Source organism: Urtica dioica, chromosome 6 (genome assembly GCF_054948205.1).
Source record: "Urtica dioica subsp. dioica isolate 48M chromosome 6, U.dioica_male_clone48M_v1_H2, whole genome shotgun sequence".
In the NCBI taxonomy this organism is placed as follows: Eukaryota; Viridiplantae; Streptophyta; class Magnoliopsida; order Rosales; family Urticaceae; genus Urtica; species Urtica dioica.
Genome location: NC_142761.1, coordinates 9,532,789 through 9,542,813, shown reverse-complemented (window position 1 = coordinate 9,542,813; position 10,025 = coordinate 9,532,789). Strand labels below are relative to the sequence as shown.

Sequence of the window (10,025 nt, the reverse complement as noted above, 5' to 3'; positions counted from 1 at the left end):
CACAAATTCATTCAAAGTGTTCTGAAAACTATTCAGACTATTACAAACATTATAAAACGTTTTTCAAAGCTAACAAAGCAAAAAGAAACTGAAATGAAATAAACACACTTAAAGACAATTAAAACTAGACATTAAATGCCATAAAACATGAATTTGATGACATTCCTTGTGAAATTCGGAATCCCCTTTGTTGCTGCTGTAAACGGTGTCATAAATGGCTAATTATGCCTCTCATTAGATGCCATAAGCCTTCTCTAATCAGATGTTGTTTGGAGAACTAGGTACAACTCTTTATTAGGCTTAAAATAGTGTATATGGGCTGCTTTTTTTGGGCCTCATGGATAAAGTTCTCCATCTCCTCCTTGAGCTGTTTAGCTCTTGATCTTGTCATTGGTCCTGGTTGATCTTGGATTGAGTCCTTCTTTACTTGTTTATGAGTTGAATAAATCTTGACTTGATCTTCATGCGAATCCATCTTGATGTCCACATCAACGTAGATATGGTTTGGACTATTTCTTTAATATTTGAATAATTAAGTTAAAATTTTAATTTTAATTACAGGTTACTGTTTGACTATTTAAATCTTTTTAAAAAACTGCTGCTAGTATTTAAAAAAAAAATATTAGTTTCATTTTTTTCATAATTTTCCCCATTCGCATAGAAAATGCATAATCAATGATCTGACGCAATTTTATGTTTTGTAGATGACAAATCAAATAACAAGTTGCACCAGTGGTCTAGTGGTAGAATAGTACCCTGCCACGGTACAGACCCGGGTTCGATTCCCGGCTGGTGCAATCTTTGCTGTGAAGACACATGCGCTTAGGAAATGATTGGGTTCATTTCGACCGTCTGATCTTCAGACGAAATTTGGCGCCTCCGAGCATTTGTTTTTGTTTTTATATTATTCGCCAAAACACAAATAGACATTATAAGGGATACGATAAAGCGTGTGTCCAAACAGAGGTTGTAGCGCGCAATGCGCACAGTCGTCTTGGATATCCGTACATCTCCCTCTCCGCTTTCAAATTCCGACCAATATCTGTAGAGAACCTAGCTCAAATCGCAACCACAATAGGTTCGATTTCAATCCACAACTCTCATATATTATTGAGAATTAATCATATGTATATTTATTTCATGTACCGAGTATAAATGAATTTCAATTTTTTTTTTTTTTTTTCAATAAAGAGTTTGGAGCAATGTGTACCGAATAATCTTGCAGACGCAGAATATAATTTTGGGTTTATTATCACAAACTATACTGTAGTGTTTGAATAAAATCAAGGTCACATGATGATTATCGCACTTCAAACTTTTTGCAATAGAGCTGTCTTGGTTTTAACAAGAAGTAGATTTGAGCTTTTGTGATCTAGAATTTGTTCATACATGTTGAAATACACATTCTCTCGAAACCTGAAACTATTTCTAAGTTACATTTGAAACCCAATCTTGCTTCAGGGGATGTATAAATGGTTGACTCCAAACATGAAAACTTTTTATTTATTTATTTTGTAATTTCCTCCTCTATGATGTCTTTATGAGATTACAATCACACCGCTTGTTTGATTGATCAGTTTGCTTTATCTTAGCTTTTCTAGTAAAACTAAGCTCACTCGAAGAAGATCGGAACAAGATTTCAGGTATGATTTCGAAGGTGGACCAGACAAAAGTCGTGACTATCCGGGCCGAGAGCTTGAAAGGAGAGACATTCGCGTCTCCACTATTTCGAAGCTTGATCATAACAAGGCTCTTAAAGATGTTGGCGAGCTAGAGGGTGTCCAAATTCTATGGCTACTACCTCGGAGTCACAGATATATTGCATATCTGTGAAGTGAAGGTCACCGCCGGAGAAAGAAATTATATTTGTGGTCACTTTCATGTGTCGGACTTTCAAGCCTCTGAAAGGAGAGACCTTGAATGGGACTGTCTACCTCGTCCGCGACAGTGGGGTCATTCTTCGCCGCGGGTCCGTCGAACTGGTCTTCATTTCGAACCGAAAGATGCCCGGTTATGCCCTCGAAAACCATCAAGCAATAAACCTCCGTTTCATGGCAGAAGATCGGGCGGCGATTGAGACCGGGGTCGTGCTGTGCTTCAAGGTCATTGATATGCATTGGAACGAGAACAACTTTGATGTGCTCTGTAACTTGGATGGTGAGAACCTCGGCCCCATTTTGTTCCCGGCCGCCGCCTAACTAGATTTGTAAATCCGCCGAGCTACGATATATATATATATATATATATATATATATATATATATATATATATATATATATATATATATATATATATATATATATATATATATATATTTCTTTCCTTACATAGTATGTCTATGTCAGGTCTAGTGATCAAGCCATTGTTTTATTTCTAAGAGGTCTTGAGTTCGATTCACACTTAACAATTAGGTATCCACTTAGCAATTGCTATCCTTTCATGTTATCCAAATATTGTGGAGTTAGACAGGAACAGTAAATAATAAAATAAATTACTACGTCTATGTTAATGAGCTCATTGATGTTAGTCTTTTGATGAATTATGACGACAATATGTTCATGAAAAATACCAGGAGGACAAGGTTTATGATTTTCTTAACCATTTTCATGTATTAAGAGCAAACGTCTATATCATAGAATGTAAGATTTAATGAAATTGTGAAGAGTATTTAGGTGAGCAAATTTCTATAATGTATTATACAATGGCCAAGTGGTTTTACTAAATCTTAAATGTTGATGAGATGATGACTCATCGTGAATGATGTAAGAAAGCTATCACAGGTTAGTATCTCGCCGACAAAGGATTTCTGGAAATTCAAATCTTTTGAATATTGGAAGAACTAGATTATGGTGCCCTCCGATAAAAATATTACATTGATAAGGTCATAGATTGCTTTAACATAAAAGACTTAAAAAAGGAATAAGCACCCTTCTACAATGGATTGGAGATCACTTCTCTATAGAGTAGTCTCCCAAGACCACTCAAGAAAAGAATGAGTCGAATGTTCCTTACACTTTAATTATAGAAAATCACAAATATGATACTGTTAAGTTAAGTGTCCACTAGAAGATCTAACAATGTATTTTCTAAGTGTAATAAGTCCTTTTTAAAGGCTACAAGTTTATATAAAGATGAATTCAATTCAAGAAAACGAAGCATTCATTCTTATTCATTTAAGTTTGTGCTATGATTGAATAGTCTTTGTCTTGAAATAACTCACAAAACATATGAAAGTCAAATACAAATTGCATAGTATCTCTTCCAACTGTTGTTTAAAAATAATATTCAAAATCTTAATAACAAATGGATTATTGATTTCAATAGGTAAATGTTAGGAGAATCCATTATATTTTGTTATGAAACATAGAGAGTTCTAAATTTAGAGTTTTTCCTAGTTCTTTTATGATGACATTGAATATGATCATTGCACTTTTTAAGATTTAAATATAAAACCATTTAACACTTAAGTCTTAAAGTCAGTATGAATAAATACACTCAAATTAACATAAATCTTAAAATGATAGATAATCACTGGTGGATATTCATTTTCATTTGATGAGTCAATGATCAAAGCTTCTCTTTAAAAATATTTTGATCATATGATTAGTGAAATGACTTAGTCATGTTCGTCAATGAAATTTATTAACAAGATTGTTAAAGTATAATGTACACCACATCATGCTTAGTCATTTCATGGTATTAAAAAATTAACTAGGCCTAATATTCAACTAAGAGATGCCATTGAATCAATCATTGTGACATTATAATAAATACAACTCACTAAATATGATTGTGCTTATTCATAGACAACAAAATGAGATGAATCAAACTAATACTAGAAGAGTAAATAGGTAATTTTGTAATTCTCATGATATTCATGAAGGGTGACTTAAAAAGTAGGGTTGAAACCGGTTCAGTTCGATTTTTCCCATTTTACGAACTAGAGTCGAATTTTCGTTTTTGAAAATTGACTTGAAGATATTTTGTGGAAGGTGATAATTTATTTGAATCAATGACATCGAATTTAGTAAATTTTATACTGATCCATCAGTGATCCCGTGAGATTTTTCTAAACCCATACACATCTATGTACTCACTGAAGTAACTTAGAGGAACATCTATGTATGCGTTGAAGTAACTTAGGTTGGGCAATATTTCATGAAAGCTGCAAATGCGGATTCATAAGGCTGGACCAAAAAGGTAAAGAGTTACAAAGCACTGTAAATCCCATGTTACTTTCGAATTCAAATTAATTTTTTAAAATATTGAAATGTTTGTTAATGACATTGGATAATATGAAGAAAAAAAATGAAGTTTTTAAAAAAAGGGCAGCAACGTCTTTGATACGAATTGTTGTTTCCCTATTTTTTAAGACAAACCTCTTGCACTATGATATTAATAACAACTGCTCAAAGGTTCGTCATGGTGAGAGAGGAGTTCGGCGCATCGAGGCCCAAGTTTTACAATAAAAGAAATTATGAAGGTTACTGTCGGAGAAGAAATTATGTTTGTGGTCGTGTTCACGTGCCGGATTTTCAAGCCGCTGAAAGGAGAGACCTTGAAAAGGACCGTCTGCTTCGTCTGCGGCAGTGGGGTCTTTCTCCGGTGCGGGCCCATCAAAATGGTCTTCATTTTCTTACAAATTCCTTGATGAAAAACAATTTCAACGAAAAAATCGGTAATGGTAGAGAGACATCTACTGCCTGGGCAAAGGTAGTGCATAAGAGACAGGGTTTTATTAAGGAGATTGCAAGATTCACTTTACTGCTTTACAAGAAAGAGATTCTTGTCTTGTTTAGAGAAAGTCCTCTTTGTTTTTATGCATTTTGAATTTTTTGGGTGTTGAGTTTGGTGGTGAGTGGTGACTAACGAGATGTTGAGGATTACAAAAAAAAAAAACTTATGTGGTGTTTAGATTTTTACGTCTTAGCTTCAGAGAATTTGAGAAGAAGACGAGATTGAAAAGAAAACCAGAAGAAAAAATTAATTGAATTAATTGTATGGATTACAATGGAACAATATTTAACTAATACCGGTCATTAGCAAAAGACAAGACTAGCCTTACTTATAAAACAAAAGCAAGGACAAAAAGGTAAAACAATAAAGAAAAATAAGCTGAGTAAATAACACCCGCTTATACAAAGATTAAGAAATTACTTAAGCACTAAGTAACACTAAAACCACCTAAAAACTTCAATCTCAATACTCCCCCTCAAGGTGGATGAAAAATATCCTTGAGGAACAGCTTGGACATGATAGAATTCAGGCTTGGTGCTGGTAGAGGCTTAGTAAACACGTCTTACAACTGGTGATGAGTCCGGACTGGAAGCAATTTCAGATCACCGCGCTGCAAATGCTCACGAACAAAATAGAGGACAATCTCAATGTGTTTTGTTCGTTCATGGAAGGCAGGATTTGAGGCGATGTGTGAAGCAGTTTGGTTGTCGCAGAACAACACAGTCGGACTCGTCGATGTAAAAGCTGCTTGAGCCATAAGAGTTCACTTGTGGTCGTAGCAAGAGCTCTGTACTCTGACTCTACTGAAGACCGGGAAACTGTAGTCTGCTTCTTTGACTTCCAGGAGATGAGTGCATCGCCTAAAAACACACAAAAGCCCGTCATAGACCGTCTTGTATCACTGCACGTAGCCCAATCCGCGTCAGAGAATCCCTTGAGCTGAGTTGTGGATGAAGATGAGTAGAAAAGTCCCAATCCAGGAGATCCTTTTATATACCGGAGTAGGTGATGTACATCCTCTAAATGAAGATCACGTGGAGCCTGTAAGAATTGGCTTAAAGCATTTATAGAATAGGTAATATCTGGACGAGATATGGTCAGGTACAACAGTCTGCCAATAAAGCTTCTATAGTGTGTGTCTTGGAATTAAGATTATGTATTGGATTCATGCGAGTAGACACAAGTTTAGAATCCAAAAAACCATAATCCTCAAGTAATTGTAAGGTATATTGTCTTTGATTAAGAACAATACCCTTAGCTGACCTAGCAATCTCAAGACCAAGGAAGTATTTCAAAGGACCTAGGTCTTTCAACTTAAACTGAGATTGTAAAAAAGTTTTGACACTGGTAATTAAAGAAGCAGTAGGACTAGCGAGGATGATATCATCCACATAAAGAAGAACTGCAATAAAAGAGGTTCCATGCCCACGAGTGAACAAGGAATAATCACACTTTGATTGTGTAAAACCTGCAGACACGATAGCATTAGTAAAAGTGATATTCCATTGTCTTGATGCCTGTTTGAGGCCATAAATGGACTTGTGCAGTTTGCATACACGCTTGATCCCATCAGATGATTGCTTCCCCTGAATCAAATAACCTGGAGGCAGATCCATATAAACTTCTTCAAAAAGATCACCATTAAGAAAGGCATTATTTATATCAAGCTGATTGAGAAACCAAGATTGAGAAGCTGCTAAAGCAAGAAGGGTCTTAACAATGACCAGTTTTGCCACAGGGGAAAAAGTGTCAATGTAATCTATCCCTTCTTTCTGATTATAGCCCTTGGCCACTAAACGTGCCTTGTGTCTGGCAAGAGTACCATCAGACAGAAATTTATTTGTGTATATCCACCTACAATCAATAGCCTTTTTGTCTGATGGTAAAGGCACAACATACCAAGTCTTGTTATCATCCATGGCTTTCAGTTCCTCATGCATTGCTTGCACCTAGTTAGGTGTTTGCAAGCTTGATGATAGTATTGAGGCTCATAATGATCAGTCACAGACAAGACATAAGACTGAAACTTATTGGACAAGTTATCATAAGATAGAACATGAGACAATAAATGTGGAGATGGAAGGTGTACACCTGGACACATGTGAAGAAGATTGCAGTGATAATCTTTGAGACGAGTTGGTGGCATTCTTGTCCTTGTTGATCGTCTAGATGATGCAGTAGGTAAGATTGCGGTTTGATGTAAAGGATCATCATTGACATGTGCCTGTGATGGTGTATCAACACTGTCCTGAGAGGAGGTTATATCCACAAGTTGTTGTGCTTCCGGAGGAATATCATCACATTGATCTATAGGAACAATGTTAGGACGTGGCAAACTGTATCAGGGAAAGGATCAACAAAGGTTTGACTTGCAACAATATCTTGAAAAGGGAAAAGTTGTTCATGAAAAATAACATCACGGGAGATGAAAATCTCTCTAGTGATCAGGTCTAATAATTTGTATCCTTTCACTCCTGGAGGGTAACCAACAAAGGCACATTTACGTGCACGACGTTGGAACTTGTTTATGTGAGCCTGTAAGGTAGATGCAAAGGTCACGCATGAAATTGTAATCAACCTCCTTATTATAAAGGATTTCATAAGGGCACTTATGATATAGAAGAGGACTAGGAGTACGGTTGATCAAATAAACAGCTATCAAGACACATTCAGTCCAGTAAGCAATAGGAATTTGTGACTGAAAGTAAAGAGAGTGTGCAACATTGAGATGGTGTTGATGTTTCCTCTCCACAACATAATTTTGTTGTGGAGTCTCAACACTAGGGTATTGGTGCACGATCCCATGTTTTGAAAAAAAATCAGCGAAGACAAGTTCCTTGGCATTATCAGATCTGAATTGTTTTATAGTAGTAGAAAATTGGTTAGAGACATAAGCACAAAACCGAGGTATTATGGAATGAACATCAGACTTATTTCTCATTAGGTAAATCCAACAAAAACGACTATGGTCGTCCACAAGAGTCAAGAAGAATCTATAACCAGAATGAGATATTACAGAGTAAGGTCCCCATATGTCACAGTGAACTAAGTCAAAGACATTAGGAGAAACATGGTTATTAGAGACAAAGGGCAACCTATGTTGCTTAACTAGTAGACATATAGAACTAGGCAGAGATTTATTGTAAGAAATATATGCTAACTTGGTTTTAAGAGACTCTAATCTCTTAAAGGATAAGTAGCCTAATCTGTTGTGCCAAACTTGAGCTGTTATGGTGTTGACAGTGTAGTTGGACTCTTCATTCAACACGTACAGATCTTGCCCCTTATCACCCTTGCCAATCGTCTTCAAGACTTTGGTATCCTGTATTAGAAAGCCATCATTTGAGAAAGTGATAACAATAGATGGATTTAAGGTCAAATAATGGACAAATATAAGGTTAAATTTGAAATCAGGAACCAAGAGAACATCCTTGAGAACTAAACCATTGCCAAGATTGATATCACCACAATTATGAACAGGTATTACCGTGTGATTTGGCAAAGTGACAGTGGAATTGAGCAAGGGTCTAAGGCTTTGAAAAAGACATTTATGAGCACATATATGTCTGGTAGCACCCGAGTCTAGAATCCAAGTAAAAGTTGACCAAGATAAAGAACCTGTACTGTTATTATAACAGCAAGAACCTGTGTTGAACGTGGTCATATTGATGTCGCTTGATTTGCTGGAATTGGCAGATGAGGTGGGTTGATTGGAGAGCATATTGATCAGCTGATGAATCTGATCTGAAGAGAGGTTGGCTTGATTGAAGCTGCTAGGATCTTGATTGCCATCTGGATGAGTTGTTGATCCTTTAGCAGTGTTAGCTTTGCCGGTGAACCTCCCCTTGTATCTTGGTGGATAGCCATGAAGATTATAGCATTTATCCACTGTATGACCGACAATCTTGCAATGAGAGCAAACAGGACGGTCCTTCTTGTTGTTCTTCTTTTGATCATCTTTGACAGTCATTGCTAGAGTGCCTGAGGAATCTTGGCCTGCAATTGACTCCGAGCTGAGAGATCTTTGCTTTTCCTCTTGTGTCACCATGGCAAAGACTTTATTGATGGAAGGTAAAGGATCCATCAAGAGGACCTGACCATGGAATGTGGTGTAGCTGTCATTGAGTCCCATGAGGAACTTCATGGTGTACTCACTCTGGATGAAGTCAATCAGATTCTTTGATCCTCCACATGTACAGGTGCATTGAGGTTGAAAATTCTGTAACTCTTCCCAAAGAGTCTTCAGCTTCGTGTAGTAGATGCCAACAGAAGATGAATCTTGAACCAGATTCATGATTTCACGCTTGATCTGAAAGATTCTTGGCGCGTTGCTCTGCGCAAACCCCTCTTCCAGGTCTTTCCAAATCTCCCTGGCAGTTTGAGTGTAGATGACGCTAGAGGCAATCTCTTTCGTGCATGAATTGAGAATCCATGCCATCACAATGTTGTTGTTCCTTTTCCAAGATGCAAGGCGATTAAGATCTTCTCCAGTTGGCTTTTCGATTGATCCGTCAACGAAACCCATTTTGTTCTTGACTCGAGGGAAATCCTCATTGAATGGCTCCAGGTCGGATAATTGTCGCCATTCATGAGCTGTGTGACAAGAATCATACAAGTGGAGTCTGAATGATGAAGATAGAACAGATCTAGGGTTTCGTCAGTGGTTGATTTTCGTTGAGCAATCACTGTGGCTGTTTCATCTTCTCTTGGATTTCCCTAGCTCGCCATTGACAGAGGATTGGCGAGGAAACAAGGAAGAGATCGAGGAGAGAAGGATTCGCCGGAGATAGGCTAAGATCAGACGAGAAGCGAAATTTGCTCTGATACCATTTTACGTCTTTGCTTCAGAGAATTTGAGAAGAAGACGAGATTGAAAAGAAAACCAGAAGAAAAAATGAATTGAATTAATTGTATCGATTACAATGGAACATTATTTAACTAATACCGGTCATTAGCAAATGACCAGTCTAGCCTTACTTATAAAACAAAAGCAAGGACAAAAAGGTAAAACAATAAAGAAAAATAAGCTGAGTAAATAACACCCGCTTATACAAAGATTAAGCAATTACTTAAGCATTAAGTAACATTAAAACCACCTAAAAACTTCAATCTCAATAAGATTTGAAGTAAATTCTAGGAAGTGGAAAATCAATTTGAAATAACTCTACATATTGTATCCGATTAAAGACTAAATGAGAGATAAATTTCAAGAAGCACCAGTGGTCTAGTGGTAGAATTGTACCCTGACACGTTACAGACCCAGGTTCGATTCCCGGCTGGTGTAATCT

At 36.8% G+C, this 10,025-nt stretch overlaps 2 non-coding genes across 2 annotated transcripts; both read left to right on the top strand.

Annotated features, from left to right (window-relative positions):
- The first annotated feature begins 726 nt into the window (after positions 1–726).
- Positions 727–797, top strand: TRNAG-GCC (transfer RNA glycine (anticodon GCC)). The gene has a single exon. It is a non-coding gene; the product is annotated as a tRNA-Gly (tRNA).
- Positions 798–801: 4 nt separating this feature from the next.
- On the top strand, positions 802–887 carry LOC149393315 (small nucleolar RNA snoR114). The gene has a single exon (XR_016299993.1). It is a non-coding gene; the product is annotated as a small nucleolar RNA snoR114 (small nucleolar RNA).
- The last annotated feature ends 9,138 nt before the right edge of the window (positions 888–10,025 follow it).